Source organism: Rattus norvegicus, chromosome 9 (genome assembly GCF_036323735.1).
Source record: "Rattus norvegicus strain BN/NHsdMcwi chromosome 9, GRCr8, whole genome shotgun sequence".
Taxonomy (NCBI): Eukaryota; Metazoa; Chordata; class Mammalia; order Rodentia; family Muridae; genus Rattus; species Rattus norvegicus.
Genome location: NC_086027.1, coordinates 70,890,509 through 70,916,104, shown reverse-complemented (window position 1 = coordinate 70,916,104; position 25,596 = coordinate 70,890,509). Strand labels below are relative to the sequence as shown.

General features: G+C 38.8%; 1 protein-coding gene across 2 annotated transcripts in view; it reads right to left on the bottom strand.

The window, feature by feature from the left end:
* The window catches only part of Pard3b (par-3 family cell polarity regulator beta), a 1,028,687-nt gene that overhangs the window by 644,940 nt on the left and 358,151 nt on the right, over window positions 1-25,596 (bottom strand).

Genomic DNA, 25,596 nt, shown 5'->3' with positions numbered 1-25,596 from the left:
ACGCCATGCCACTGTAGTACAGATAAGGGGGACCTGCTGTGCTTGTGGTCAGGAGGCTGTACTGCTACAGAAGAGCTTCAAATGTTCCTTGTTTTCTAAGGTAGCAAAGACCAAATGTAAATTCAGGAGGCAGGTCTTGGTTGCTACTATTAGGCCAAAGAAATAAAGTGTATATAATTTTGAAAACTGCTAGTAACTCTTTGGATATTTTTCATTCATTAAATAAGTCAAGTCTACTTATGATTCAGACATGTATCCAGAAAAGCACTCAAAGCCCCATTCACAGGGGAACCTTGTTGGCAATAGTATTAATAACACAAATGCAGGGGTAACCAATCAAAGCACTATAAATTCCAACTTCGTTTTTCAAAAGAAATGAACACAATTAGGGATATGTAAATTGGCTATTCAAAAATAATCTTCATAATTGTCTACTCATTTCCAGTATGGAGACTTCTTTAATTGGAAAACCCAACAATCCATTCACGACAGAAAAGAAATGCTTACTCCCAAGGCATTATTTTAATTCTTGAAATTGAGCACATGCATCTTCTATCTTTAATTGCTAGCACTGATGAACTGACTTGAGATAAGACTTAAATAGATTAATAATGAAAGATTATTCTAGTATAAAAATAATCAGCAAAACTAGATCTTTGTAATCATCTGGCTAAAATGAAAGGTTTTACACTTTCAGTCTTGACATAGAAAATAAAATAAAATTTAAAAATGTGGTTGAATTATTTTCTTCATTGCTTCTATGCCATAATTATGATAATTATGATTTCAATTTTGCATATTGCAAATTCACATATATTCTGAATGTTCATTCTGATATACCCATTAACTAGGTAGTGGGATATTGAATTGGTACTGTGAGCAGTTTTACATAGAAGTAGTATTTTATTTTCCTGCTTCCTTCATTTATTTTTCTTCAGAGCTGGGGACTGAACCCAGGGCCTCTACCACTGAGCTAAATCCCCAACCCTGCTTCCTTCATTTTTAACTTTCCATATCTTCCATGAACTTTAGATATTGTAGAGAGAAAAGAACATCAATCAGAAATATAATAAAAAAGTTAAAATTGATAGCTCATACTAGAAATTTTAATATATACTTATTCTATAGAAACTTTACTATTACATATACATTGTACCCAGAAAACCTTACAGAATCTACAGTTACACTACTACACCCACACCTCTAATGGAAAAACACAGGGTTTTTTTGGCAATTCTGTTTTCAATGGTTATGGCCCAAATGGTCTCTGGTGATAGAATCAATTGTTTTCAGCCCAGAGTTATAGCTTCTTAAAATGAAAACTATGGAAATCGATGATACATTAGAGAATAGCTCTAGTTTGGGCATGGATGTCATGTTCTTAAAAACAAAAATCAAATCAAATCAAAACAAAACAAACAAAAACAAAAAAAAAACCAAGTGAATTCCGTTTTTTTTTTTTTGAAATACAGCATTACAAGTTTGTTTTGTAGATGATAATCATGGGACCTGGATGATTCTCACATTGAATGATCTCTTCAGTTAATTAATTGCTTACTCTGTCTCCCAGTCTCATGTTTGACAGGATTTATCACAGCAGAGCCTCATCTGGATCAATGAATGAAACAAAGTCTACTCCTGGAAAGAACAGAGCCCAATCCCACTCTCTAATGTCCAAAATAATCAGCATCCCTGTAGGACTGGACGATGAGGGCTCCTACCAGCTGGTCTCTACCTCAACAGCCACCATATACACAGACTTACACTTGCTTTCAAATAGTTGGCCATTTAAATCACAAGCTGGAGGTCCTTCGTTACCAAATAACTTGATTCATTAAGACATCAACATTACTAGGTATCAGAGTTTCAGGAAAACCCTGTTACAGAGAGAGGTACAGTGATTAACATCAACTACTACTGCTGTTCTCTCAACAGAAGAGATATTGGCTTGACAGTATCTAGCATATAAAAGAGGCTGCCTGCACCCTCCACTTAAATCACACAGAGTTACCTCTTTCCAGAAAGAAAAGTAAGATTTGGAAAGAAGAAATGTTTTTAAATTTTCACAAAGTTACTTTAGAGGCTACTATAACCCAAACTGTGCAAAATGCATATACAAAATATTTGACTTGATGTCTTCTCCCTGTTCATATGCTCTGCCAGCATGCCTTCTGTTCTCCTTCTGTGGTGCCATTGTTCTCATGTTACCAAGTGTAGCCATGACATTTTCAAATACCCATAAGCCCAGGGGATCTGTTTGCATGGCTTGATTACAACCCAAACTTCTGCCTTCACAGATTTCTGAATTTAGCCATCTAATTTTCAGATAGATTTAGGAAGGCCAGTATACAGAAATGTTATTAATTCATTTACCCAACAGAACTAAAAGACTTCTTGGGAAAAACAGGAAGATTTATGAAAACAGGAACCACACCATTTCTTGACTCCCTGTATGGTAAACTGTGAAGACTGGACCAGTTCTGATTCTGAATCTGCTCTTAGAAAGGTCAAGAGTGTATCCAGGTCTTCACTGTGTGAATTTAGGATGCTGCTGGTCATTCGGCCACCCTCTGCCTCCTCCTCATGTGGCTTTGAGAACACCACAGGGGTAGGTGTCCCCTTCAACTCTCTAGGTCTTCAATTCTATTTCCATTCACGTATTCCTCTTTACTGCCTTGCCTGATCTCTGAGTGATCTGTCTACATTTGGGTATGACCTCACTTGTTTCCTACTTGTCTACAAGTACAGGCAAATAAGTTCTACAATTATCAGAATTTTTGACCAAGTTTCAGGATCATGTAATCAATTGGCCATTCTCGCCAAAACTATATGCCAAAATCCTTCAAAATTCTTTCTCCACTCATTTATATCAAAAATAAGAGTGATTGGTCAGTCCAAAAGCTGGGTAGCAATTCTTCACCTTTCTTTCTCCCCTATAGTCACACATATTCAATTTCTCAAAAGACCTGAAAACAGCAAACAAACAAACAACAGGTTTTTCCTAGCTCTCATCATGATTGCTGACCACAACATGGAGCTAGTTACCGGGTGGTTACTGCAATAGATTCCTTGCTGTTCTCTTTCTACCTAGACATCTGCCCTTCTGTGGAGGGAATACTTAACTAAGCACTAAAGAACACCCTGAAAACTCTGAGATCATGCCTGTCCTATGCTCCTTTGCCTGTAGTACCTCCCTTCTCACTTCACATGGAGGAGTATTTTACATTTCTTAATTTGAGAGAAGCACATGTGTGCATATGTGCTATGTGGCTTGTGTTGTGTGGATATAAAACAACTGTATAGAGTCAGTCCCTTCCTTTCATCTTTCACATTGGCTATATTGATCTATCTATGAATTCAGATCAGAAGCCTTGCAAGGCACATTCTTTTACCCTTTACCCCCAGCCCATGTTTCTTTCTCTTAAAAATATTTCTTAGGTAAGAAAGTGCATATATATTTGTTTAAAATATGTGTGCAGCATGGAAAGTTAGGTGGGCAGTACTAGCAGACTGGTCGTAAGTACTCCCTTGAGAACTTTGTTCCAATATCCCATTCAATGTGTGGGCATGCACTCCTCAGTGTGGAGGCATGCAGTATTCAATGTGGAGGTGTGTACTATCCACCCAAAGCAGCTTAAGAACAGATGTGAGTAAATTTGAACAAGCAGAGATACAGACTGGAGCAGCATGTTCATCATCTCAAAATAAATGGCCATCTTTGTTCTGCAAAAGTGTGGACTCACACATTTGGTGCTTCATCAAAGTGTTGTTTACTACAGGCCTTTCCAATCTTTTTTTGGGGGGGGGCCACTACTTCTGTATGGGAAGCTTTATCTGCAGGCACATGGTTATATAAAAGAGTTATATATACAAATTAAGCATTAACAGATGATAGTGGAATTTATTTTAATCTAGTTCTTTGAAATACATATACTTTATTAAGGATGAAGCAATTTTGCTTACTAATGAGATATATAAGTTGTTTATTTTTACATAAAGAATTAAATTGGCCCCTCTGAGCTCCATCACCTTCCCTCCTGAGAAAGCATGCTTGGCCACAGGAGCACCCAGGTTAGATTCTGCCCTGCCTATCTCCTGCTTACAGGCTCTACCTGAGTCACACACAGCAGAGGTGACCTGCACTCTGCCCCCTAAGCTTCATTCGCAGGACTGCCCACAGCTTTGTCTCCTTTTCCCAGGAGGCCTGCTGGGTCCCAGAGACATCCAGTTCCACCAGGTGCCCAGTCAGCAGAGGTGAGCAACATGCTATTCCTTGAGCTCCATCATCAGGCTCTAGGCTCTGCCTGGCTCTTTGAGGAGTCCTGTCAGCATCAGGAACATCCAGGGAACACCAGGGACAGCCAGATGGCTAAAGGCCAGTGTAAGAACACAGCTAACAAGAACCAGGGCCACAATGTGGTACCATGTGATCCCGCTACAGCAAGCTATGAATATCCAAACACAGCTGAAGCACAAGAAGATGACCTTAAATCCAATCTTATAAAGATGATAGAATACTTCAAATAGGAAGTGAATAAAACTCTTAAGGAAAATACAATCAAATTGGTGAAGGTAATGAATAAAACTTATCGAGATCTGAAAAATGGAAATAGAAACAATAAAGAAAACACACACTGAGGGAATCCAGGAGATGAAAAACCTAGGAAAGAGAACAAGAACTGTAGATGTATTTATTACCAACAGAATAGAGGCTATGGAAGAGAGAATCTCAGGAATAGAAGATGCTTTTGAAGAAACCAAAATACCACAAATTTATTTAAAGAAAATGTTAAATCTAAAAGGTTCCTGACACAATACATCCAAGAAATCTTGGATGCTGTGAAAAGGTCAAACCTAAGAACAATAGGAATTGAAGGAGAAGCCTTCCATCTCCAAGAAAATCATAGAAAACTTTCCTAACCTATAGAAAGAGATGCCTATAAACATACAAGAAACTTACAGAACATCAAATAAATTATAGTAGAAAGAAAATTCTTGTACCACATAATAATCAAAACACTAAGTGTACAGAACAAAGAAAGAATATCAACAGCTGGAATGAGAAAAAGTCCCAGTAACAAATAAAGGCATATCTATCAGAATTACATTTGACTTCTCAACAGACTCTAAAAGCCATTAGGGTCTGGACAGTGTGTTTCAGATACCAAGAGGTGACAGATGTCAGCCCAGACCACTGTAGCCACAAAACTTTTAATCAACATAGATTGAGAAAACAATATATTCTAAAACAAAACCAATTTTAAACACTATTCATCCACAAATCCAGCCCTACAAAACATACTAAATGGAAAATTCAAAATGAGGAAGCTAACTACACCCAAGGAAACATAGGAAATACCAGCAAAACCAAAAGAAGGGAAATACATAAACACACACACACACACACACACACACACACACACACACACAAACTCTCATGAACGCACACACACACACACACACACAAAACTACCACCACTATCAAAATAACATGAATCAATAATCATTGGTAATTAATATCTCTTAATATCAATGAACTAAAATCCCCAATAAAAAGGCACAGGTTAACAGAATGGATGTGAAACAAGATCCATCATTCTGCTGCATACAAGAAACACACCTCAGCAACAAAGATAGACATTACCTCATAAGGGCTGGTAAAGGTTTATCAAGCAAATGGACCCTAGAAGGAAGATGGAGTAGCTATTCTAATATCTCATAAAATAAACTTTCAACTAAAATTAATCAAAATAGATGGATACTTCATACTCATCAAAGGAGAAATCCACCAAGATGATATCTGAATTCTGAATATTTATGCCAAAATGGAAGAGCACCCACATTCATAAAAGAAACATTACTAAAGCTTAAATCACACACCAAATCCTATGCATTAGTAGTGGGAGGCTTTATCTCCTCTCTCACCAATGGACAGATCATAGAGACAGAAACATAACAGATAAATAATGAAACTAACAGATGTTATGAATCAAATGGATCTAACTGATATTTATAGAACATTTCACCCAAACACAAAAGAATATATCTTCTTCTCAGCACCTTAGGGAATCTTTTCTGAAGATGACCATATTCTGTTACAAAGCAAATCTCAACAGATACAAGAATATTGAAATAACTCCTTGTGTCTAATGAGACCACCATGGTGGATTAAAACTGCACTTCAACAATAACGGAAATAACAAATAGCCTACAAACTCATGGAAACTGAACAGCTTTGTAGTCAATGACCACTGGGTCAGGGAAGAAATAAAAGGAATCAAAGACTTTCTAGAATTCAAAGAAAATGAAGGCACAACAGACCCAAACTTATGGTACACAATAAAAGCAGTGTTAAGAGGAAAGTTCATAGCACTAAATTCCTTCATAATGAAATTGGAGAGATCTCATACTAGTAAGTTAATAACAAACCTGAAATCTCTAGAACAGAAAGAAGCAAACATACACAAGAGGAGTAGATGTAACAGAAAGAAACAAACTCAAGAGGAGAAATCAAACTAAGGAATGAAATCAATAAGTTAGAAACAAAGAGAAAAATACAAAGAAACAATGAAACCAAGAGCTGTTTATTTGAGAAAATCTATGAAATAGAAAAAACCTTAGCCAAAGAAACTAAAAGGCAGAGAGAGAGAGAGAGAGAGAGAGAGAGAGAGAGAGAGAGAGAGAGAGAGAGAGAGAGAATATGAAAAGGAAGGGAAGGAGGAGGAGGAGGAGGGAGGGAAGGGTGGAGGGAGGGAACGAGGGAGGTGAGAAAGGGAGGGAGGGAGGGAGGAAGAGTGAGTATCCAAGTTAATAAAATCAGAAATGAAAAGGGGAACATAACAGGCACTGAGAAAATACAAAAAACCATTAGGTCTTACTTTAAAAGCCTGAACTCCACAAAATTAGAAAATCCAAATGAAATGGATGATTTACTAGACAGATACCACTTGCCAAACCAAAATCAAGATCAGGTAAACTATCTGAATAGTCCTATACCTTTAAGGAAAGAGACACAGTCATTAAAAATGCCCTAACCAAAAAGAGCCTTGTGCCAGATGGTTTCAATGCATAATTCTACCAGACTTTCAAAGAAGAGATAATACCAATATACCTCAAAATATTCCACAAAGTAGAAATAGAAGGAACAATGCCAACCTCATTTTATAAGGCCATAGTCACCCTATTCTTAAACTATACAAAGACTCAACATCAAGGGAGAGGAGGGAATGGGGAGAGGGAGAGGGAGAGGAAGAGAAAGAGAAAGAGAAAGAGAATTTTATATGAATTGCCCTTGTGAATATTAATGCAAAAATACTCAATAAAATACTTGCAAAGTGAATTTTCGAACACATAAAAACATCATCTGCCATGATCAAATAGGTTTCACAACAGGGATTGCAGTGCTGGTTCAATATATGAAAATCCATCACTGAAATCCACAATATAAACAAACTGAAATAAAAATATCCTACATGATCATCTCATTAGATGTTGCAAAAGCCTTTGACAAAATCCAACACCCCTTAATGATAAAAGTTTTGGAGAGATCAGGGATACAAGGCTCATACCTAAACACAATAAAGGTAATTTACAGCAAGTCAAATTAAATGGAGAGAAACTTAAAGCAATTCCACAAAAATCAGGGATAAGAAAAATATTACTCACGCTCTCCCTATCTTTTCAGTATAGTACTTGAAGTTCTAGCTAAAGCAATTAGAAAATTAAGCAGATCAACAGGAGACAAATTGGAAAAAAGTCAAATTATCTCTATCTACCGATGATATCATAGTATACATAAATGGCCCCCAAAATTCTACAGAGAACTTGTACAGCTGGTGAACACCTTCAGCAAAGTGGCTGAATAAAAAAAAATAACTAACAACATCAATAGTCATCCTTTATGCAAATGATAAATAGGTCAAGAAAGAAATTCAAGGAAAAAAAAGCCCTTTACAATAGCCACAAATAATATAAACATTTAGATAAAATTCTGACCTAGGAAAAGAAAGGCCTGTGTGACAAGAACTTCAAATCTCTGAAGAAACAAATTAACCAAGATCTCAGAGGATGGAAAGATCTCCCATGCTCATGGATGGGTAGGATTAATACGGTAAAAATAGCCATTTTACCAAAAGCAATCTACAGATTAAGTGCAATTTCCATCAAAATTCCAATGTGATTTTTTACAGACCTGGAAAAAACAATTCTCAACTTCTTAATTAAAAAATTTAAAAAGCCAGGATAGCTAAAATACCTCAGGTATGACCCTCCTTGATTTCAAGCTGGACTATAGAGCAATAGTAATAAAAATGTATGGTATTGCCATAAAAAAACAGGTCAATCAATGGAATAGAATCAATTATGTCCATAGCAGCTTTATTCATAATAGGCAGAAATTTTAAACAACCTAGATGTCCCTCAACTGAAGAATGGATAAAGAAAACGTGGTACATATACACAGTGTAATACTACTATTACTCAGCTATAAAAACAAAGATATTATAAAATTTGCAGGCAGATGGATGGAACTAGAAGACATCACTCTGAGTGAGTGTTTTCCACAACTAAATCTTTGTGGTTCCATCAGAGCAGAAAACTTTGTATAGTAGAAAACACTGCAATCTATAACACTCAGATGTGAGCCAAGGCATCTTCAGGTGACTTTTGCTCATGCTCTATGCACAACTTTGGATGTCATGTGCAGTCCAGAGTGCACTTGACATGATGGGTTCAGAACAAAGGCTGAACTGGGGTACAGTATAGGAAGGCACTACAAGAAACCACCTGGATTCAGTGCTCTTGATTTACGTTTAGTCACTGTATGGTGGAATGCCTTCTACTGTTGCCGTTTTTGTAACTTCCCACATTTAGATACGGGACCTCATATAGGCATAGTTTTGGAAGCTGTATTTGATCGTATTGTTTCTGCACCACTGTTTGAGGAGCTAGGTGTAGTATGCCTTTGAAGAACATAATATATTCTAAAGCAAACAAACAAACAAAAAACAGAAAAAAGTCAAGAAAATTACAACATTGCTATGTCGTATGTAAACTCTTTTTCTTAAGATGAGTTTACTTGTCAGTATAATGTTGTTCTAAATTTAAAGATAAGGGATTAGTTTGGACAGGTACAGTGTCTCCTTCCCGAAACCTCTAAAATGATTGTCTGCGAGTCTCCAGAGAAATAACGAGACCTCAGTGTAGGGATTATTTCTACCTTCTACTTATTTTGTACTTTGCAGGGAAAAAGAGGATAGAAGAGACAACAACAGTAAACACGAAGACTCAAATGAAACAAAGTAACTTTGTAGAACTCATAATACACCCCTAAATAACAGATCTGATCAAAATGCAATTTCATTCCAGCACTATTACCCATAGGCTCCTATCTGCTTTCATTCTTGAACCGAATGTCTATGATGACCAGTCAGGTGTTGCTTTCCCACCAAACAGTAAGGTATGTGTGCTTCTGGGTGAGGAGAAAATAGTGATTGCCTTGCTAATATTCCCAGTATCCCTAACACATAGCATGGCATCTGGAACGCAATGGTGGTTATATTTAATTTTTCTTTCCTAACAAAGAGCTCATGGCATGGCCTGCAGACGAAGTCCCACTTGACTTGTTTATCCGTATCCTGCATTCGCTGTGCTGTGCTCTTTAATCCCTTCATCACAGCGCTGACAGAGGAACACAGGCACTACCAAGATCAAACACATCAAATGGGCAGTTTGATTCTTCTTCTCCTTTTCCTTACTTCTCATCACACAAGAACATCTAAACCTTCGAGGTGCGAGGCTGCTTCTCTGCCCAGCCCTGCACAGTCTGTGCACTGCTTCCATATGGCCGTACCTCCAAGTGCCTTGGCGATGGCTGTAGCTTCTATGCTAACAAGTAAACATTTTAACAATAAAGTCTCCAAGGGCTTGTACTGCAGAGTCCCTCCGTACTCATCCTGGGGTTTATTCTCTTGTCAGCCTGCAGCACTCTGTCACTTTCATAGCCTACATTTTTATAATCTGATGTTATTATCCTTAACCTGTGTAGAGAATGAGAAAGAATCAGCCAAATGCTCACGGACTATAGTAAACTGTACTTACAAAGGCACTTTTATTAGTAATTGCACCAAGAAGCACGTGATTTTATTTTAATGACAGTCAAATGAAGTAATGAACTAATCTAAAGTGAGGCTGGACTCCCATACAGAGCTCTGTGGGTAAACGGTCGAACTTAACGAACTGTCAGTTCGACCACTTTCTCCGTATTCCATGTAGCCAGAAACTGTACAGTAAGATTAAAAGACAAAGAACAGAATATGACAACACAAGTTTGGATTCATTCATCTCAAATCTTAATACGCATAATTAGTTCTAAGTGAGACCGTGAAATTACAAGTGGGGGAAGCACAATATGGCCAGTGAGTGGGGCCTAAAGACAGCTGGGATCAAACTGAAATCCAGGCCTCTGCTTGGATTTGATGCCACTTAAACAGGTTCTTCTTCTCTATAGCAGCTTGACATCTAAAACCATCGCCTCTCCCTGAGACTTTAGCAGTTCCCCAGCAGCATCTTCCTCAGACAGGAGCACTGAACCTACTAACCACAGACTGAGTACTACATGGCTTCATCGCCAGCAATGCCAGTCTGCATTCAGGAAATGAGATAATCCTATTTTCACTCCCTTCTCAAACTGAAAATTCATAATTGGGGCCTTTTAAAACTTCGTAGCTTTAAGCTTCAAGTGAAAGAAAAAGAACATGATTTCTTTAGCTGTGCTTAAGAGCACTATTCATCCTTATCACATTTCAAAGAGGCCTCAGTGTAAATTGTCCCATAACAACAAGGAATATGCCTATTGAGAAGCCATCCATATTTCAACCCCAAATACATTTACCTCCTTTAATTATGTAGCAAGCTGCTAAGAAGTCAGGTGTATGTTAAAGACATTAGGCTGAATCATATTTTTCCTCTGAATGACTTGAATTAAAATTTAAAGCAGTATGTAACCACTTGACAAGTTTGAGCAAATCTTGAATTTGTTTTCCCTGCATTTTTTAGCTTCCTTCTTGAAAACAGCTCACTATTTATTATACAGCACTCACAACTCATGTTTAATCTACACAACAGAAGCCTGGCTCCCAGGGAGGTCAAGCGGCAACCATAAAAATCCTAATCCAGGGGTAGCTGGGTCACGGCTATGGGAAAAGTGTGTGGATGCAGACCCAGGACAGTAAAATGTCAAGAAAATTTAAAACTCGGTGTATTTGGTCACATAGCGAAAATATTTCTCTTGCTCCAGAACCAAGTACATTAATAATACCAGACAGACAAGAAAACTGGAAGATAAAGTCCTTGAGTTTAAAAGGCTAGAAAATTCTCAAAGATGATCCCAATCCACTGGGTGGCTTGACTTGCCATTTACCCAATAGAGCACTGCATAGTTCCTCAATTTTGTCTAATCTCTAGGGCTTTGAAGGTCTTCAGAAAGCACACAGTGTTGGAAATGAAGACCTGAAATATGGTGTCATGTTGGAAATGCACAGATGCTCGCACACACACACCACACACACACACACACACACACACACACACTTTAAATGGACTCTAACATTAGAAATGAAAATAGCACATGGAAAACCACCTCAGAATTAAAAAGTGTCGCGTACATTTACAATAGAAGCAGCACTCAGGTTCAGTATTGTTTAGCTGTCTTAGTTTTATTTTCTATGGTATTCTAACACTGACATTCTCTGGTTAACGTAATACATAAACTTACCGCTGCCTTGGAAACACAGCCCCTCAGGAAGGTCACTGCTGAGGTGGAGCACAGCCCTCTGGGAGAAGCACAACTGTAGGTTGAGCTCTCTGTGTAGGGACCATTCCATCACAGTCAAACTGGGCACTGCCCTAACCGGGCCTCTACCCTCTGGAGGGCTTCCGCAGCTGCGACCTTCCTTCCTCGCCTTTAGCCTTTAAACACAATGCTCTAGCCATTGTGGAAGTGGTCTTTCAGTCACCAGAGCTGAGTATGATCACAGTTCAGCTTCAAATTCATAGTAGCCTTTGCAGAATCTCCCACTGAAGAGCCTTCTACAGACACCCCTGGGATTCCTGTAACACTGTGTCTATGCCACTATGCCTACCTGTCATGCAGCAGAGGGTCTTAATTTACCTGCTTCTATCTAAACATATATGATCAGTTTGAAACCATGAGTCACACCACCAAAACAGACAATGAATACTTAGAGTTTTTTAAAAGTAGAAATGGTCTCTTAGGAGAATGCAGGTTAGCTCACACAAACAAGAAAAGCAAAGCAGTGTGGGCAGAAAAGGTCAGAGCAGAGTCAAACACACAGTATAAGATGCCATTCTGCCGATGACATCATGGCTGCTACCACTGCAGCCCTCAGTGTCTCTTGGGCAAGGACTGCTTTCTATAGTCAGACATTTAATATTCACGAAACACGTATATGAGAGAGAGGGGAGTGAAGCATAGTGGACATCAAACTCCGAGCTCCTACCACAGTACTTTGTGCATGGAAAAATACCACACAGAAGAAGACTGATCAGTGTTCTCTCCCGAATCCCTGAAGGCAAACCATACCTCAGTTAGGAATAGTAAAGGTCACCCCCGCAACTATGTGCACAAAGCAGCCTCTGTCCATCTTTGACGTTCAAGAGGAAATTGGATTTTACCATTTTCCATCTAAAATCTACTTAGTAAATCATGGTCCCAATTCTGTTTCCTGATAGACTGCATCTATGTATTGGGTTTCCTTCTAGAGCAAATCTTTTGAAATCGTAAAACTAATTTGTCCATCCACACACCCAGTTTAGAAACAAGCACAACTGTGCGATGTTCCCCCTGACATCTGACTGTTAGGAGAACTCGGCTTTATTTCCCTAATGACTGCAATCCTCAGTGTATTGCTTAAGTTTTTGGATTAATGAGTAAGCAATCAAATGTGATTTTAAGTCATGAATATAACAAACATACTATTCATTTATTTTGACAAGTATTTTAATTTATGAGACTTGGCTACAAAAACAGCAGCCAATTTTGTAAAGGGTGGAAAAAAAGAAAACCTCTGCTTTTAAGACAACCCAGCAGCTCTCAGATAATAAACCTCTATCGAAAATTATAGCAAACCCAGAACCTTCTCAAGACAATGAACTGAGAGCTCCTGGGGGGAATAAAAGCCAATGAATTCTTACAACATCCTCAGACATATCTAAGCAATGCCTTACACACACATGAGCTGTGTGAATGAATTCTCTCAATACCACTAGGACCATTCTAGCAAAATAGCTCAGTGCTGGCCTGAGGCAGGTGCAGTGAGCATAGCTGTCCCTGGGCCTGTCATCCTAGTATCCAAACACACAGATTGTGGCAGCTCTCGGTGCCCTCTCTGTGGCCCTGTATCTCAGGCTTGCGATCCCTCTAGGAGACAAGCCAGAGATCACAGTCCAAACACGGAGACGCTCACGACTCCTAAAAGTGAGCCAGTGATGAGCTATATTTCAACAGAGTCGGGGCCAGGCTTTAGCATATATATTTTAGCACATTGGCTTAAGCACTGGCTGACTGGCCTCATGACACATCCTGGTCCAATGATGTTTAGGCCTCTCTACTCTTTCATGACAGCTGGGCCACTGGTAGGGATGGAAAAGGTCAGCATGAACCTGACTGGGGACGAGGAGGCACTTCTCTTCCATACTCCATTTGGACTCAGGCCTTCCTTGTCAAGGGTGACAAGCCTTTGAAGCTGATATTTAAACAAATTAACACTGCGTTTGCAGGTGGGTTTGGCTGCTGAACCCCTGTGTCTGAGTGGAGTTAACCTTTCCTCTGGCTTCTAATTGCCCTCCATCTCCTTCACTGGTATGATGTGGCTAGCCCTGCTGGGATGGCTGTTGACTTAGGGAACATCTAAATGTCACGATTTGTAATTATGATTGTGGGTGTATCAAACTCACATTGAATGAGGCCTCACTAATTGGAGCTGCAGACAACCAGGCTGGAGCCCTGCCTCTTTCTCAGTCACAGGTGGTTTGGTAGCCTAGCAGTTGTGGCTTATTAGGTTCTGTCTCTGCTTGCACAGTGGGAGTCTTTGAAAGGTAGTAGTACATCGGAAGCTTCTAAAATATATTCTACAGGCATAGACATCATAATTCAGTTCTAAAACTAAAATGCACTGTCTATACCTATATAGAAATAAATAAAAGACAGCTCTGATGTTAGGGCTGGATCCCTGGAGCCAGGCTGCAGTATCCCTGGCAGTGATGACTGTCTAACATGAGTCCTCATAGGGATAATTTCAAACTCAAAGGCCACTTTGGCAGAAGTTGAACTTTGCAACTTGTGGCTGCTATAGTTTCTAAGCAAAGAGGGAAAATAGAGAAGCAACAATACGTAAGTCAGTGTATCTAAATTCCCTCAAAAAGTGGGTAATAGGTACATCTATGAGTGTTGTAGAGATAGCAAAAATAAAACATACATTCCAAGGATCAATGGTAGAGTGGACTTTCCAGCATTTACTTTAGCTCCACCTGTGTGCGCATACACACACACACACACACACACACACACACACACACACACAGACACACACACACAGACACACACACAGACACACACAGACAGACACACACAGACACACACACAGACACACACACACACACACACACACACACACACACACATACACACACACGGAGTACCATGACATAATTCATGCTACATCAGTGTGGATTTTATTCTGATATTTTCAATTAGAATTTTCTTATGAGTAATTTTCTCTAATTGTAATCTATAAAAAATGAACAGAATTTGTGACTGAATATTTCATAATGTATTCAAGCATATCATAGATAATTTAGCTATTTTCCCATCCTAGACACATGAAAGTGCTGGCTGCTTTTACAGCATACCTGAACTGAGTGATACTGAGTGATACCATTTTTCAATCACTACTCATTTTGCAGATGAAATTATATGTTATTTAAAGTTAAATTATTTGATTACTATGGATATTAAAAATAACTATGAGCTATTTTTATTTTTTGCAGTAGAATGTCTGTTCATACCTTTATCCTTTTTTCGTTTTTTATTAACATGAATATAGAATTCTACTTAGATTTTTTTTTATATTTGTGAATTTATGTTTCTTTGCTGGTTTACCCTTTAATTTTGTTTATGATCTACATGCTTTCATTACATGGTATTCCATTCACTAAATATCCCTATTAAATCTTCAAAGGTCCCTTGTAAATAGCCACTCACCTGGAACCAGGAATATTTTATGATGGTCAAGCACTGAAACAATGTTGGTTTCATTTAATTTATGGCTTTGATGGTCCCTTAAGAGTGAGCAGGTGGGAAATTATTTGATTGATAGGCTTTGGTTTTTAGATCATCCATTCAAATTCTACACAAATACAGATGAATAAAGGGCATTACAAGGAAGACCCACACACACGGAATTGTGATATTTCAATGATGACCTAATCCAAGCGCTTGCCACGAGGTTCTGAAAATTTGTTAAGCTGAGATTGCACACAGCATACTCTACTCTCGAAATGGATAAAAGCTGGTCACAAAATTCATTTCAAAACTCTTCTGGTTCATGGAAGATCTTGTTTATTTTGTTTGTGTCTCCCGAGGTGGGGCATTTAATAACATTTAGCCTTCTTTCTGCAACTGCTTCCAGGCTGTAGCCTTATTGATGCAGCTGTCCTGTGTGAACAGATTCCAATACCTTGAATTACTAAGAAGCAAAACTTCTGGAAAGGCCTATTGGTCCTTGTGTCCTTAATTCTCATGCAAGTATTTGCTCTGCTGATGTTATGAAACTGGTCATGGCCACTGGGGCCTGAGCCAAATTTCTCTGTTTTGTGGAAATGCTTTGGTTCTATTAACAAATCTCATCTGCCACTTCATTCTACTCTCACATAAATTTCCAAGTTAATATTAATTTAGTATGCAACATGTAGGTCACATACAGGGTTGCTTCTCCACCTCCAAAACAGAAAACATGAATTCCTGCATATATAATCCATTAACAACTATTGATTTGATTATAAGTGCAGAATGAGAACCCATATCATCGTGATCTGACAATATGAACCTAACAGGTTAATGTGGCAATGAGTTTGGAGATAGAAATAAAAGCACTCAGTGGGATGTGTACAAGCTTCAGTTTCATTTTAGGTGCAGTGAAATAGAAGGGATCCACTTGGTTGAATGACAAAACTTCAGTTTCAGCCAAGGGATATAATTTGCTGTGAAACAGATGATAGCCACATGCCAGATCATGTAACACATCATCAAATCCATGGATCAAGTGCTGAGGACAAAACATCTAAGGACAAGGGCATCAGAAATATGTAGAATCCATGTCCAAATACTTTAAGAGGTTTAAGACAGCAATAGAGGATTAAGGTAAGTGTGAGGCTTGCTTGGGCACAGAACACCTGCCCATGAGGTCCTCCCTGTGTGACTCGTGTGATTGCACTCTTCTGGTCCCCCAACCAGTCCTTCTGTGCAATTTGACTTTCTTTATTAATCTCCCAACAAGGAGAGGAATTCTGGGTAATGGTTATGGAATATTCTGTCACCATGGCTGGGTTAACAAATCTATTTATAGCCTCCGTGGACTGCAGTGGAGTTAGACTCTTTGAATCAAACAAACATAGAGCAGAGAGAAGCAAGAGTGGAGGAAGCTGCAGTTCTGAGGCCTGGGATGAGGCTTGTAAACAGATCTCCAATGAAAGCACCCTGTAAGATCTCAGCAGAAAACTCTCTAGTTTCTCTTTTGCATGTCTAAATTATATTTAGTCACTGAAAATGTTACACCAGATTAGAATACAGTTTAAATAAAAGGGAAATTCTAGGATGTTTTATTTCTCTTTCTTTTAAGATTTTATTTATTTATTTATTTATTTATTTATTTTATATAAGTACACTGTATCTGTCTTCAGACACACCAGAAGAGGGCATCCGATCTCATTACAGATGGTTGTGAGCCACCATGTGGGACTTGAACTCAGGACCTCTGGAAGAGCAGTCAGTGCTCTTTACCACTAAGCCATCTCTCTAGCCCTAGATGTTTTGTTTCAAACAATGCAAATGCAAAGGATGGTCTGCATGAAAAGTCCTAAACAAGTGAATCAGACTCAAATTCAGTAGCACATGAATTTAGGAATACAGATTCATTTATATATGTTACTTACTGCCTTCCACTCTTTGCCACTCGATACTCCCAAGCCTTGGCATCTACCAGGACTCTTTCCTAGAACTCTCAGGGGCGGGGAATCTAGATCACAGAGCCTGAGCACCTCAGAGAAAATCTTGGCTTGCTTCACTCTCTAATTGTAGGAAAGTTACTAAGCAGCCCCTAGCTTCTGCTTTTTCATGTACAAAATAACGAGAATGACAGTAGCTAACTTTGAGTCTTTGTTTACTTGTGCTTCTGTCAGATGATGTTACCCTCCCCATTCATCCACCAGGAGGTATTTACACCAATTTCTATAAAATGAAAGGGGGAAAGCTAAGAAATGAGACAGCTCACATAGCCAGTAAACGATAGGCCCGGAGCAGGAGGCATGAGTCACATTTCAGCAACTCATTCTTTTGTGTCTAAATCAAGGGGTGATGTGTTACATGATGCATGACTTAGTAGAGTCACCCACAGAACGTGTCCCTTTGATACTAGCTGTCATTATAAATGCTTACCGCCACCATTCTCAGCATCATCTTCATGAACCAACATTTTATTCAACTTTCAGGACCCAATTTAAGACGCTTCCTGAGTGCTTCCCAGCATCCATTTAGTAAATGAATTTACCAACGCTCTAGTTAAAAACACACAAATTCAACTTTAAAAAATAAATAACTCCCAGTTGAGTCCAGTATTTGAAAGAATTTTTAGCCAATGATGGATGTGACTTGCAAAGCTCAGCAGAGTAAAAATGTACTAATTCAGATGTTTTATGTAGTAGTTTGTACACAAATTCATCAAACAGAAATATATGTTATTCATAGACGCACCTCCCAATCACATGGACGAGGAGAAGACAATTGTGAGTGTTGGTTTCACTGGACAAGAAAGTGATCAGACAGTAATCACAACCCTCCTTCATTCGGAACCTGAAGCTCCTGCCCATGGGATATTGATATAGAGAGTAGGGGAAATAACTCCCGTTTCACCAGAAACACAGCAAATTCAGCTAATAAGAATAGAGCTCCAAATATAACCTATTTTCAATTTTATTATTTCTTAAGAGCATATCTGAAGTTGGAAGAGGAATGTCTACTCTGGCTGGAAAATCTATGCATCACTCTCTCAGAAAGTAGTTAGAGATTTCTACAGTTAATCAGCTTTAGAGGGTCGCCAACCTAAAATTTATATTTCTTTTATAGGCAAAAATAAAAATAAATAAATTAAAGACTTGGAAAAGTTTCTATAAGACATCGCTAAGGATAAATGCATTTTCTTCCTAAATCCTTAAACTCAATGAAAATGGCTTCATAGAGTAAAACACACGTGCGTGCGTGCACGCGCGCGCGCGCGCGCACACACACACACACACACACACACACACACACACACACCTGAACAATTTCTGTAAATTGCTGGTGCAAGTAGATTGTGAATGTAGGCACCCTGAGGTACATGGTCAACAATGGACTTGGAAAACCCCATGAGGAACAGTGAAGCATTGCAGAACATTCTGAAAGCAGTCTGTCCCCACCCCCTCCCTCGTTCCCTCTGTCCCTTCCACCCTCCTTCTTCACTTCCTTCCATGTCCAGACATGGTTAGTTTCTAAATGCTGAGGGGAAATTGTTTTAAATGTGTTCATAACAGGGGACCTTTGGCAAAGGTGAACCCATTTATCTAAAAATTTCCAAATGGAAGTGTGCGACAAGCACGTGATGAAACATGCAAATTACTCTCAATTAATGTAGCTAAAGCTGACAATGTGAGCCAAACATCACACGACTCTAATAGTCTTGCTTCCAACTGAAGGAGGGAAACATCATTTACTTGTAGCTGCCAAATACTATATTCTCACTAATTTAATAAGCAGGCACCATTTTCTCTGGCTGTGAAAATTTATGTTGGTCTTTGGACAGGTTCGGCTGCCTTTTTAAATCTAGTGGTCTGTGACCATCTAGGGCTTTAGCCAAAGGGAAAATGACTCTATAAATCCTCAGAGGCTGTCTAGCTTTAAATTATAGTTTGAAGGCTTTGGGACTATATGAAAGGCCTTTGAACAAGAAAGATCAACACACATGCTCAGCAAAGTATCGTACTCTACAACAAGAAACATTCTTCAATCCCTCGAATGAGCATACATGGTCAGACACAGGCTCTGGACCTCCTGCAGGGACCTTGACTCTTAACTCTGAAGAGATTTGATCACGTTACAACAGACTGAAGGACATTACAGTAGAAAGCAGTTTCTGATACAAAATCTGATTATTTTTCTCTTGATATTCACAACACAATAGACCTTCATTATATCATCAGCAGAAGGCAAGTTATGTCATTTCTAAGAGTGACACATCATTTATTCTTAGGACTTACATTAGGTCTACCTCAATCAGCAAAGGTGACATTTCAGAACCTCTCAAACTTAGCAGGCAAATAGAAATGCACACAGATATTAAAAGATCAGCCATGTAGTCTAACATAATAACTGGGGTCTTGGAAATAAGTTTCAAAAATTATGTGTAAGTTAATAATGAAACTAAATAATGGGATGTTTCCACAACATGATCGAGAAGATGACCACAAACCTAACTCAACATGGATACGCAAATTTACTTTAACTGTTGTGTTTTGTTTTCATCATTTTCTATAGTCCTACTGGGTAATTCCTGACCATGAACGATGCAGATAACTTCATGCCTTAATGTCAAAAGATCAAATACATCTTGCTCTCTTAACCCAGGCTCAGGCTGAGAGCTTTAACAAAGCAAAAATAATTCACATATCACTGAGCAGGTCCAGAGTCTTCCCATACTCCAAGGTTCTCACCAACTCTGCCTTCGACTATGCTCAGCTCATGATTCACTTACTCACTGATTTGCAAAGCCACTAACACGATCTCACTTGAGACTCCCCTATGCTCAACTAGAATCTATCAGGTTCTTTCTACTCTATACGACCATGAATAAAATGTGGTTGTCAAATGAGACTATACCACACAATTTAAAAAGAAGACGATGATTCATTACTATACAAATGTAAAAGAGAAAAAAAATCCTTCTTAATCAACATTTGGCCACTGACTATGGGATGAGTCACTTCATGTGTCAACTTGAGTAGATTACATAGTAGCCATTTAGTAAAGTATATTATTACTGAGTATGTTCGTGAATTGCTTCAAGATTAACACTTGACTGAGAAGACTGAGTAAAGCACATTGATCTCCCCAGCTAGAGATCTTCTATACTACTAAAGCCTAAAGAGAATAAGAAATCAGATCCAGAAAGAGCAATTTCCTTCTGTAATATTGAGACAGAACATTCATCTCTTTGCACCTTTTACCTTCAGATGAAACATGGTCTTTAGGACTTAAGCTTTCGGGCTAGAAGGCTAGAATCTATATATTTGTCACCTTTATCCTCAGGCCCTCAGGCTTATACTGGAGTCACACACTGACTATTCCTTACCTCTAGCATCCTAGATAGAAACCTTGGGACTTCTTAGCCTGAAAAATTGTATAAATGAATCTCTTTTTATATCTGTCACCCATCTATCTATCTATCTATCTATCTATCTATCTATCTATCTATCTATCTATCTATCTATGTATTGTTATATCTCCATTCATCTATTAGTACATAGACACACATACAGAACACATACATATACAACACACAGACACATACACACACAAATACACATAGATGTACATACATAAACATCTGCCTATTCCATTTTTTTAGTGAACTATGATTAATATGTGAATAATGACATGACTAAAGTCAGTCAACTAGCAAAACTAGAATTTCAGAAGATCCTCATATGTAGAAACAAAAAAGAAGTTAGTTAAATGTTTCTCATAATTATGTATAATTTATAAAATGATGAAATGTAGAATTTCCAGGGTAGAGTTGAGTAATATGAAAAATGGAAAAACTTTAAACTTTGTAGACAGAGAGAAAGAAAGAAGCACTAAAGGGCAGAAGAGTAGAACATAAAAGTAGGCACTGAATTCAGCAAGCATTCCAGCCTCCAGTGTGCCTCAGTGGGTGAGAACGGTCAGTGTCTTTATTAGCTTCCAGTGAGAATGGGGGTGAAATGCTCCAATCTCTTTGGCTGAGGAACATTACTTTGCTGTACTGAATATGCAAAGCGTTGTATTAAGAATTAAAGATCCACCTCAAGATCCTTTCAAATGAGGATGAAAACACAGGTTGCTATGGACAGAATACAGGAGATGGGCATGGTCCAAAGGCTAGTAACAGGTATATGACACATTCTACATATCACATCCTCTATGCCCAAGAGATAGAGGGAAAACAGCATTGCAGCTGAGCCCTGGGTATCATAATTTCACAAGGCAAAAGTTCTGGGATGCACTTCAGGACAGGAAACAAACAAAACAACCTGCGCACAAAGAGAAGAAGAGCAAACTGGAAACTCTGTACAACGTCTACCAACCATTGGCTACATTTATAATACAGGATCCTGGAGGCTGTGTGGAAAGGAAATAGAACTCAAACCACTTGAGAGGAGAGAGAGAGAAAGTAGAGGCTCAGGAGTTTCCTGATTCATGGATCTATTTCTGAATATTTGACATAACCTGTGCTTATAATTGTTCCTAAGAATAAGTCTCTGAAGAAAGCTACCCATTCTTTAGAATAAACTTAGATGGAAGACATCCTATCAAGATGGTTTCCTGTGTCCAGCATTCCTCTACCTCAGCTAGTGTACATCCTCAAAAGACACGGCTACTTTTTTGGGAACATGATATTTAAGTTTTCTGACATGCACAGCCTGTGAGGACTTTCCCTTCACTTGTAGTCTTAGATAATTGAAACATCACCCCACAAGGACTGTTTTTAGGGGTAGGAGACACAAAGGAGAAAGTGGACTGTGAAAGAAGATGCTGGCAGTTGCAATTGGTGATGTCAGGTAGATACTACATTACCTTGGGAGATGTGGACTTTCCAAAACAATGCTACTTAGTTTTTAAATTTATAAAACTCTTGGCTATTTTCTTAGTTAAAAAAATACTGAGTATCAAATTTTTACAGTAAAACAAAGACTTAAATTTCCAAAGCATAAAACAACAACAACAACAACAACAACATAGCTGATTGGCTGATGGAATATCAGCCGGACATTGCTTTGGTTGCTCAGTGAAAACACCAGATTAGATCCTAGGTCCTCCTCAAAAGGTCAAATGGGCTGTGCCAAGGAGGTGGGAATGGTGGCTCAGTGCAGAGGCCATGAGCAGCCAGCCAGGGAAGTTACCCACTGGCAGCCTGATGAACTGCCTCTTACTGAAGTGCACCTCTCTTTGCCTTCTCAGTGACCTGGAAGAAGTCTCTGGGGTGGTCACTCCCTCTCCAGCAAAACTGTCCCCTGCCTTCATGGAGCCCCTTCTCCACAGCCTCCCTCCAAAGAACCACAGTGAAAAGCACCCTGTTTTCTCCTTTTCCAACATTTTCATCCAAAGCTGGGTTTTAGTCATGTGGTATCACTGCTGTTGCCCCATTTGTCTGTGCTCTGACGCATCTTTCATTTTCTTTCTTATGCTTAGACCAGCTTCTTTGGTCTCATTGCCGAGTTTCCTCCTTGTCTTATAAAAGCTGGCATATAAGCACTTCTTTGCTTAATTTTCTTTAGGTTTTAGGACATCAAATATGTGGCTCCTTTCCCCTCTTACAGAATTTCCATGTGTGTGTCAGAACCAGTCTTTTTTATGTTCTTTAAAGGTCCCCAAATATTTCCACTAATGTGCAATGCAATAAAAAGAATACATGATCCAAACTGGCAAACTCAAGGACCCTTCTGTAGGTGATCCTGGTTCACTCTCTTGAGGCACAGAACTCCATGTGCTACTTCCAGAATGAGGGGTGTGAGTAGGAATGACTCCCGGAGACTCATATGTTAATGCTAAGGGAGTGAGTGGCATTGGCAGTTATGTCCTTGCTCGAGTAGGTGTGGCTTTGTAGGAAGAAGTGTGCCACTAGGGATGGGCTTTTGGGTTTCACATGTCTAAGCCTGGCCTGGTGGTTCTCCTTTCCTGCTGGCTGCTGGTCCAGATGTAGAACTCTTGGTTCCTTCTCCAGCACCATGACTGCTTGTGTGCTGCCGTGCTTCCCGCCATGATGATAGACTAAACCTCTGACTATGTAAGCCAGTCGCAGAGAAATGTTTTCCTTTAAAAGAATTACCATGGCCACGGTGTCCCGTCACAGCAGTAGAAGTCTCAACTAAGACACACAACTCACACCTTAGCACACATGGCACCAGGCTTGAGAGCAGAGCCCAGGTCAGTGCTCAGGTGCAGTGAGGGCTGCATTGAGCCTCACAGTCCCAGGAACAATGCTCATGTTGCTGGGATCTGGTATTCTCTTCTGAAACAGCCAGTGCATCTAGGACCCATAAGCTTCTTGTCCAAGGCTACAGGAAGGATGAGTTGATAGATGGGGTCTTCCACTGACCTTCATTTTGAAGAAATGTTTGGGTTCAAGAAAAGCAGAGAGAAACCATGCAGATCTGTGGAAATCTCTAAAGCATATATTAACAATGCCAGAGGGAATTCTAAAGGAGGAAGATTTACACAAAATATTTCTTAATGTTTTCTTTGAAAGTAAAAGATTCAGACCTGGATTGTCAGAAACTCAGAAGGCACTCCTTGAGAATAAGGGAAGAACGTTTCTCTGAAGGCTGAACCTTTTCTCCCATTCTGGAACCTCATCATGCAGGTTACAGGATTATTCCCCATAAGTCAACGGTGAACGGCCTGCCCTTGATTCTGCTTGTCTTCTTTTTATTTTTATTTCCTAAAATTCTGACCTTTAGAAGGAAAAGTCAAAGTGTTGGTAAGAGATCCAAGTCTGTGGAGAGGGAAGAGGTTTTCCTCCTATTCTGTTGCTCTCTTGGGAGAAATGTCAGTAAAATTCTGAATTCAGAAATGATTCAGATGTTCTTAAAAGAAAAAAAAAAGCCCATGATCCCACAGAGGACTATCAATAAATCAGCACACAGAATCTGGTAGGTTTGTTTATCTGACTGGAACTAAGGAATTTGTAGTAAATCACTACATATTTGAAATATTGGTTCTCAAATGAAATATCAAAACAGAGAGAGAGAGAGAGAGAAAAGAAAAAAAATACGTTGGGCTGACATCTTAATGCAGCGTTACAACAAAAACAGAGAGAGTAAAAGTTACATTTCCAGAGATAGTCATCTCCATTGCCTACTCCGGCAACTGGCTTCCAGTACATGCCTTCCAACTGCTTTGCTTGTTAAAGGCTGAGCTGCATGTTAAAAATCTGGCATAGTTCAACTGTGCAAAGGAATAATTACTGATTAACTACACTGTGTTTTTCCTTGAGTATTTGGATTGTATCTAAAATTAGCAAGAAAAAAATAAACAACAGAGTATTAATTGAATGAGAACTAAACAAAAGCAGCCTGTAGATAGCCATCAAGAGACAATCATTAAGTTCTGTACTCCAGTTCACAGTAGATAGTCCAGTGTTATATTTGACATTTAGAACACCCTCCAGGGTATTTTTTAAAAATATATATAGATAAAGGAAGTGTGGGTAACGAGGGCTCTAAAATAACCAATGGAATTTACTTCTTAAAGAACACACATTATTTCCCTAACACTCTCTACCATCCCTGCTCATCATCTACTGAGTCTAAAATGCCACTGACGGGGGCGGGGAATAAATCTTTCTGGAAAATTTCCTTTAAATGGAATCAAAGGTTAAAAGAGCCACTTTGGAAGTCCTGAAGCACAAAGGACTCGAATATTACCTTTAGCAACTTACAATCAGCTTTAATTTCCCCATTTAGAAACTCTGATTTCCATAGGAAAGGTAAGGCTCTCATAAGTCTTGTCCTTCTAGAAAGTCTAAGTGGTGAAAACAAAACAAAGCCTCACCAACCATGTGAGCATTAATACTTTTATGCTAATAACCATGCTGGTAATTAATTTCTCTGGGCATTAATTGTTATCCTAATAAATTAAAGTATTATAATATTTAATCTATCATTATTGGTAGAAACCACGTTATAAGAGTGTGTATGTGTGCTTTTCCCTTGAATTAGAATATTTAACCCTTACTCTTCCATTTGCAAGTCTGGATGGATTTTAATTCACCCACTGTGCACTCTAGAATATGGCATATAGACTTCCAGAACAAAGACAAATTTCTAGAAATAAAGACATAGGAATTTCGATGGCTTATCAATGACAAAGATGTTAGTTTTCAATTATCCTCTTAACTGAATACAATGTGTGACATTAAACATTTGCTACTCGATCAACTACTGGATGTGATTAATTTGGTATCATGTGTTTTTAAAGCTATATTCTATATTTTCTCACCATGAGCTTAC